This window comes from Callithrix jacchus, chromosome 10 (genome assembly GCF_049354715.1).
Source record: "Callithrix jacchus isolate 240 chromosome 10, calJac240_pri, whole genome shotgun sequence".
NCBI lineage: Eukaryota > Metazoa > Chordata > Mammalia > Primates > Cebidae > Callithrix > Callithrix jacchus.
Genome location: NC_133511.1, coordinates 3094623 through 3101972, shown reverse-complemented (window position 1 = coordinate 3101972; position 7350 = coordinate 3094623).

Sequence of the window (7350 nt, the reverse complement as noted above, 5' to 3'; positions counted from 1 at the left end):
TGTTAAATTCCAAAACATAAAAGCAAAATCTTACAAATTCTCCATTTGTAACCTGAACTAGTGTTAGTATCTTTTTCATCTTCAGTATTTGAGTAAAACAGGGAACACTTAAAGCTTATAGATGACTTTTTTTAAAAAAGTATGTATATGAAAGCACAGGCATCCTTGGTATACCCAGGGGATTGATGCCAGGACCCTCATGTATACCCAGATCTGCACATACTCAAATCCTACAGTCCTCCCCGTGGAACCTGCCTGTATGAAAAGTCAGTCCGCCATGTATGTGGGTTTTGCATCCCAGGAATACTGTATTTTCGATCCGTGTTTGTTTTAAAAAAATCTGTGTATAAGCAGACCCACACAGTTCAAGCTCATGCCGTTCAAGGGTCGACGGTATTTACTCTGCTTACTTATCCAAAGATACCTTTAAGACTTTTTGAGTCTGAAAATGAAATGTCCTTTATTTTTTTCCTTAAAGTCCATCCTTTCCTACCCTAGCCATGCTTGCAGTCCAGTCCCACTTTGGCCAGGCTTGCTTGACCCTATTGCTCCATCTAGTTCTAACTTCTTACGCTGACTGATGAATTACTCTGCCCAATTCCTCAGTCAGCGTGTGGGCCGTGTTCCTTCTTGTCTTTCCTTTCTTAATTCTGAATAGCATTTAATTTACTGGGAAGTTTATGATCAAAATGTTAAGTGACATAAACAAAGAAGACAATATTAAGGACCCTGCAGTGTAAAAAACTCTTAACTGTTGTTCCTTTTTTGACTAGTTAGCTTGAAGTGCCTTCTCAGCAATCCTGTTGTAAACTTTTCAGATCTACTTCCTTTGTACAGGATGAAATACTGTATGGTGCTTTATAACAAGAAGTTGGGTTTTTTCTTATAGACTATCATACAAATGTAATACTACTAGAAGAAAGTAGAAGCAAGTGTTGATTCTCAACTGTGGGAAAAGGGACAAACTGACCCCTCCCCCCACTCCTCGGGGCCAGTAATTTTTATTAAGGTATGATATTAATACCTCTAGGAAATTGTCAGGGATTCAGGTGACAGTGTGTGATGAAAATGGCGTATGGTGTGCTGGTCTGACTGCATTACCATGTTTGTCTTCTGTTGTCTAAGAATTTCTTATTTTTTAAATGCTGCTGATAAAATTCTTCATATAATACATTTTTGACAGTAGTAGCATTTTTACGTATAATGTATAGGTTTTGTTGGTTTTTACTCAGAAGTACTCTAGTGTTTCTTGAACTGCAATTCAAGAGCCTTCTTTGGGAATGTTAGATTGAGAAGTATTTCTCTTAAATACAAATAAATGCCTTTTCATCTAGCAAACCAAAAATTTATCTTAACAATATTGAATGCCATCTCTCGGGGTCTGTGTGGGAGTAAGTTTTGAGATAACTCCAGAGTTTTTAAGGCATACATATATATGTGTACACACACTGTAACAGTTCATTCTGAAGTATTTCTTCAACAAAACATATTGTATATATATATATATTATATATACACACACACACTATATATAACTAATGAAACATTTCACTCAAGTATTTCTTCAACAAAACATGTCCTGTCTGCCTACTTGCTAATGTGAAATTATGAAAGGATTTATTGAAATATATGTTCAGTTTCAGGAGAAACTGGTAAAAATGCCAAGTGTTCTTCTGCCCTCTTATAAAAGTATACTTAAAACTTGTGATAATAATTCATCATCTGATAAAAATTTGTTCTGGCTTTCAAGGCTCCTACAGCTTAATGTTTTAAATATCTAAGGCATCAAATAAATTGAGGGCATTTTAACAAAAAAAAGCCAACTCAATGCCTGCCTTTGTTAAAGCAAAAGGCAAAACACACACACACACACACACACACAAACACACACATACCCACACACACACAAACGCTCACACACGCACACACACACACACACAAAAGTCTTATTTGACTTATTCCTAAAGAATTCTTACCCCTAAGGAGGAATTCTTCCTTCTTGAGGAAGTATCACGTTTTCAGTGATATTAGAAATCATCACAAGGAAACATTTTAAAGAAGGGATCATTTTCAGGAGAAAGAGAAATAACAATTTCATTAACTCAATGTTGAGTATTAATGAAATTAACTATTAATTCCTCAATAGGAAAGGCTAGTCTGAATTAAGTATTCTACATGATATCATTTTTTAATGAATGTAGTTTTATACTTTATGAATATTTGGTAAGAACCAGGTAAACAGATTAAGATTTGTTCTTTTTTGTTAATAGATGTATGATTAGTACAGTGGAAGACCAAAAAAACAGTCTTTTATGATAAAATTACAGACTGGAATAATGAATTTCTGCCCCAGACCTTGGATAAGTTGTAATTAATTTAATTATAGAGATTTTTATAGTGAACTTTTACTTTACTGAAACAAATCTTGAGATCTTTTAAAGCACAATTTATTTACCTTTTTACAAACAGCAGTCTTAAAACTGATTGATCATACATTTGCTGTGTCCTCCTTACAATCTTACATTATATTAATAGAGATAGTGTTCTCTCTGCTCCTTTTCCTGACCAGTTGTTACTGGGGTGACCATTTTCTTTTTAGGATCAATGAGACATTTTGCTATGTATGCCATGTAGTGTATTAGAACTTCTTATAATATGGCTCATTTTTACATGGTTTCTGATTTACCATGTGTTAAATATTTCTTAAAATACATCCAGTAACACTATAGTAAGATTAGACTTTAACATAAGTATTGAATCTTGTCTTATAATGCCAATTTTATTAGAGCATTGTTGTATTTATTTTATGGATCTGTGATGCATAAATGGGAGTTAATGGCAAACATTTTATTAAAAATGTCTTAACTTTCTCCCAAATTATATCATTTTGTAGAAGTTTTATCCTTCTGGGGTGTTTTTTTTTTTTTTTTTTTGGCTTTCTAAGCTTTAAGGTGCCAATGAATTTTTTCCACAAATTTAATGGGTATGGTTTTAAAAATTAATTGGTTTTTTGTTTTAAAAAGCTACTAAATACTTGACGTGAATATATATAGAGCCAGATATTCCCAAAACTCTATGGGCTGTGTGAATATTAGCCATAATTAACTTTTTTCTTTTTTTGGAGACAGGGTCTCACTCTGTCTCTCAGGTTGGAGTGCAGTGGTGTGATCTCGGCTCACTGCAACCTCCACTTCCCAGGTTCAAGTGATTCTTGTGCCTCAGCCTCCCAAGTAGCTGAGATTACAGATGCCTGCTGCCACGCCTAGCTAATTTTTTTTTTTTTTTAAACTAGAGATGGTTTCACCATGTTGGCCAGGCTGGTCTCAAACTCCTGACCTCAAGTGATCCCGCATGCCTTGGACTCCCAAAATGCTGGGATTACAGGTGCGAGCCACTACACCCAGCAAATTAACTTTTTCATGTAGAAAATAGATCACAAATCAAAGCTTCTCCATATTTTGAAGGTCAAAAGAAAATTTGCTGTTGTTAACAATTGCCTTTGAACCATCAAAGAGGAAAAACTAAAACTATTTGAGCAACTTGTTAAGACTTAAACTAACATCAAACTTAGCAGAATTAATTTGTGAGTATTAAGTGAAGTTAGTGTATGTAGATACTTCATCTTTTCTGTTCTATCATGCGAATGAGATGGCTTAGAGCAAGTTCATATGCAGTTACTTTTATCTACAAATGTAGAAATCTTACCTACTTGAAATTTACTCCCTGAAACTATGTATATTGAGAGAGAGAGTTTATAGAAATATCCGAGAAACCTGAGTTTGATTTTCTTTGTGACATTCCTGTGTTAATGTCACTTTTAAACAAACCACTTAACCTATGTCATCTTCAGTTTCTTCTGTAAAGTGCTGATAATAATGATACCTACCAGTATTGTTACGAGGTTCAAATAGGGCCTCCTATCCACAACACTTAGTAGGTGTTAAATGAATGTATTTTGGTACTTGAACAAAAAGTGGTTATGATAGTTTATGTTTTTCCAACAAATTTACTATCTTATATAAAAAGAAATAGCTAGGATTTCCTGTGGTATCCTATCATTTTTTTTATAATCAAACAATTAATATTCTCCACTGACTAAATCATTAATTTAACAAATCTCAAGCATCTACTATATGCCAGTAAGTATTCTAGGCCTGAGTGTATGGCAGTGCACAAAACAGTTATTTCTGACCTTTATGGGATTTTTCTTTTAATTGGTTAGTAAAATAGTTTACCATTTGGTGACAAGGTTATATGGGGGAAGTAAGTTGAGGAAGAGCTTCAGAGAGTGTGTGAGGATAGGATTGCTAATAGGTAGACTGTACACTTAATTTGTAATTTTAAGTCAGGACATGGATGAAACCACTTAGAGAATAAGTGTAGCCAAAGGATAGCACTTAATTGTGGACATATGATCAATTAAATTCAAGGCCAACTTTTGTGACTTTTCAAGTACAAATAAAATGTTAACATTTTCTGCCACACATACACAAATCATTACTTTCTATAATGTTATAGAAGCACTAAGATTTAAGAAGCAGATTGATAATAGTTACCAAATACATAAGCAAATGGCAGATCAAGTTGAGCAGGGAATGTCACTTTATTCTTAAAATGAAGCTTTTTGTTTTGAAATAATAGTTTTTTATATTAAGAATGACATCTAATGAGTGCTAGTTTCTTTTTCTCATGGTTGGAAATTGCTATTCCAATTCAACAGTTTTAGCACTAGAGGGCAGGCTTGCCTCTAGATTTTGAAGAGTTCTAAATGAATTAATATAGCCAAAGAGTGCAGGCTGAGCATCCTTAACTCGAAAATCTGAAATTCAAAATGCTCCCAAATCCCAAACTTTTTGAGTGTTAACATGATGCCACAAGTGGAAAAGTCCACACCTGAACGCATGTGACGGGTCACAGTCAAAATGCAGGGGCACAACAGTTAACTCTTGTTCCCAAGAGAAAAATAAAATTAGCTTCAGGCTATGTGTAAAAGGTGCATATGAAACAAATGAACTTCATGTTTAGGCTTGGGTCCTATCTCCAAGATATCTCATTATGAATATGCAAATATTCAAAGATTAATTTAAAAATCAAAAACACTTCTGGTCCCAAGCATTTCAGATAAGGGATATTCAACTTGTACCTACATTCAATCTCAGTGAATGCAGTTGTTTCTTATGTGACAAGCTTACCATCTACTATGTTTTTTTAGTGCTGGGAAAGCATAAAATAAGGCTAATCGATTTGAGTACGTCTAGGACTGGCCGTTGATACTAATATACATTTGAACATAAAGTCCAAGGAAACTCCAGTGTGGCTTACTATAATTACACTCGGATTTGATTTAGAAGGTCTGCCACCACATACATGAACATTAAAGCCAGCCAGAAGAAAGCCTGGACATAAACGTTTTTTCAAAAAAATAATTATTTGCTGGGCATTCTATGAGTGGAGCTACAGAGATGAATAAAATATAGTCCCTGCCTAAATAAGCTTTGTTGTATCATCTTACGGCACTTAATGCCTTGTTCTATGTCTATTTAAATGTCTTTGTCCCTTCAATAATAGAAATCCTGACTCGTATTTTTGGTGCCTCCAAGTGCCCATCATACATTTCAGTTTATAGTGGTTGAACATATGAATAATGAGAGACATGAAAATAAGAAAACCAGGCCAGGGAACTGGGACCTTTGAAAAAACCTATTTTCACATTTTTACCCTTACAGAGAGGCTTTTCTTATTAACCTGTCTAAAGGTGATTATGGGGACAATTCTAACCTTCTGTCTTTGCCCACTTCTAGCCGGCTTTACCCTCATTCCTTAGGAGCAGTTATTGGCAGCCATAGAGAGTGGGAGGTCAAGCCTTTTTTACAGTCATTGCAGTAAACAGGAGAGAGAGTTGTGGAAGATGGGAGGTTCTCTCTATCTGGCTTACGTAATTTTGAGAAGTTTGACGTGAAATGGAACCTTCTGGAATAAAGTTCTTTTTCCCACTTTTCACCTGGAAAGTTTTCCCATACATGGTTCTCTTCTCCCTGGCCCTTTTAGCATCCCTATTTCTACGTGCTAGTTCCATCATTTCCTTGTCTGTAACATGAGGATAATAATAGGTCTGATCTAATAGGATTATTTTGCGGATGAAATAAAATGCATGCAGTAAATATTAGCTACTCTTTGCTATCAGAAAAGCATCAGTTGAACCTGACAGGATGGATTTGTGTTCAATAAGTGTTATATATAGTAGAGTCAAATGGAAAAATTGACCCACTAAGATAAATTTTCTTTCATTGATAGATAATATATTTGGGGGTGCATGTGATAATATATATTCATATAATTAAATCAAGATAATTGGGATTTCTATCACCTTAAATATTTATATTTTCTTTACACTAGGAACATTCAAATTCTCTTGAGCTATTTTGAAATGTACAATAGATTAATGTTAATTATAGTCATCCTAATAGTCTATTGAACACCAGGTCTTATTTCTCCTATTTACATAGATATATTTAGAAATGCAAATCTCTTAGGAAATTAATCTGTAATGTCAATGATGCGCACTAATTTGTATTATTTGCTCTCTTAATGTAGACGGTATAGTGAAATGGTTCCTTAAATGGATGCTAAACATGACTAAATAAGGATGAGTAATCAATTTACAGTGCACTTGGCAAGTAATAAATGCTCAGTGACATGTCTTTAAAAAATGGATTAGTTTGATATCATAGGAATGACTCTATATTTTAAAAATATAAATATTAAAAATTATAAAACCAAAATACTATAATGTCTTATTACAATGATTCTCTTAAATTCGTTTTTTAAAATTAAGTAGCAGGAAGCCTATTCCAAAACAAGTTTTATCTAGAAGCACAGTATTAAAAACAGAAAGCTAAAATACTCCGGTTCAAGTGGGAAGCTCCATGTCTTCCCCACTGCTAGTATTATTTCTGAAAAACCTTAGAGGAACCCCTTGCTCTCTAAATAGCATGTTTTAAAAACCGCTGCTTGCACATTTATACCTTGACTCATCAAACATACGAACAAAGTAATAGAATGAGAAAACTGAATTTCTACTGAAGTGGTTGGTGTTTGGAATAACATGAAAAAGATTCCAAGTATCTCTGGAAATACACCAGAACTATAGGGTTATGATAACTCTGCCTTAGATTCATTATCTAGAGCTGGTCCTAAAAAGGTTGATATGTAAGAATTACCAAGAGAGACTTGGAGTAGATAGAAGAATGAATGAATGAATATCCACGGGCCAAGGCTTTGCTATGCTCTCTTATTACACAGGATAACAGAGCGTGGCTCCTAATTTCTACCTCTGAAGATTATGGTCCT